The sequence below is a fragment of the Berghia stephanieae genome, chromosome 9 (genome assembly GCF_034508935.2).
Source record: "Berghia stephanieae isolate SIO BIC M18660-M18661 chromosome 9, UCSD_Bste_1.3, whole genome shotgun sequence".
Classification (NCBI taxonomy): Eukaryota; Metazoa; Mollusca; class Gastropoda; order Nudibranchia; family Aeolidiidae; genus Berghia; species Berghia stephanieae.
Window position 1 is genome coordinate 4,024,932 of NC_088368.1, and position 1,246 is coordinate 4,026,177.

At 31.2% G+C, this 1,246-nt stretch overlaps 1 non-coding gene across 1 annotated transcript; it reads right to left on the reverse strand.

Moving 5' to 3' along the window:
- Nucleotides 1-1,036: 1,036 nt before the first annotated feature.
- Nucleotides 1,037-1,109, reverse strand: Trnak-uuu (transfer RNA lysine (anticodon UUU)). Its single transcript has one exon. It is a non-coding gene; the product is annotated as a tRNA-Lys (tRNA).
- Between the last annotated feature and the right edge of the window lie 137 nt (nt 1,110-1,246).

The window sequence follows — 1,246 nt, forward strand, 5'->3', positions numbered from 1 at the left end:
CTATAGCTACAGTTAACATACCAACACAAAAAATGTGTGTAATCTTTAACGTTTTTATTGTCTGATTGATCGAATTTAGTGAGAACTACTCTCCTAGGAAATGACTGTTAACAACAGTAACAATTAGCCGACTGGCGTCACTTTCGTTCCCTCTATACACATGCTGCTGCCTGAAGACAAAAAAAAAATATATGGAACAAATAATGAATAAAAAAATAAATGATTAAATAGGTGAATAAATAAATAAATAAACAAATAAATAAATAAATAAATAAATGAAAAAAAAAATAAATAAAAAAAATAAATGAATGAATAAATAAATAAATAAATAAATAAATAAATAAATAAATAAATAAATAAATAAATAAATAAATAAAGAAATAAATAAATAAATAAATAAATGAATAAATAAATAAATAAATACAAGACTTCCTACATAGATTTTAAAAAGATTACGAAGTTAATTGATTTTTCAATGAAATAAGATTGTGATGAGATTATACGGGAAAAGTAATTCTTCAGAGCCAAAGACATGCAATAGCAAATGCTTGTTATCTTTTGGATGGGACGCTAGTATACAGCAAAGTACTTTCCACCAGATCTAGAAGATTCAGCAAACCCAATCACTGTCGGGTGAACTGGAAAGGGGGACGGGGGACGGGAGGGTTTCCGAAAAAAATATCTCGCCTGCACCCAGGATCGACCTCACTTCCTTTACCTCTGAAGCGAATGTTCTACCAAATGAGCTACCGGGATACACCTGTATCTATGTCAATGATCAGGTTTTAAACAAACAGAATGGAATGAAATTACACGAAAAGGAAATGTATCTCAACCGACGTGCACTTATTTACAGGTCTGACAACCAATTCTTTATAGGGCTCATTTGCTGGAATTGAAATAAAAAAAAAAACCCAACAAAAAATGACTCTGCTAAGAAAATAAAACAAAATAAAAACTAGACAAATTAGAAAAAAGTAAGTACTGTATAAAACAAAAAAATTAAACAAAAGAAGGATATGCATTAAAAAAAAAACGCCCAATAAGGGACTCGAACCCTTGACCCTCAGATTAAAAGTCTGATGCTCTACCGACTGAGCTAACCGGGCTCTCTGCTATGTCCTGTTTTTGCCAATATATGTAACGTATGCAATCAAATTGCTAAATGACCCGATATTCAATTGATGCTATGTGTTTAGCCAAAAACTCATAACATCCGCCAGCAGATTATAACGTACCAACACAC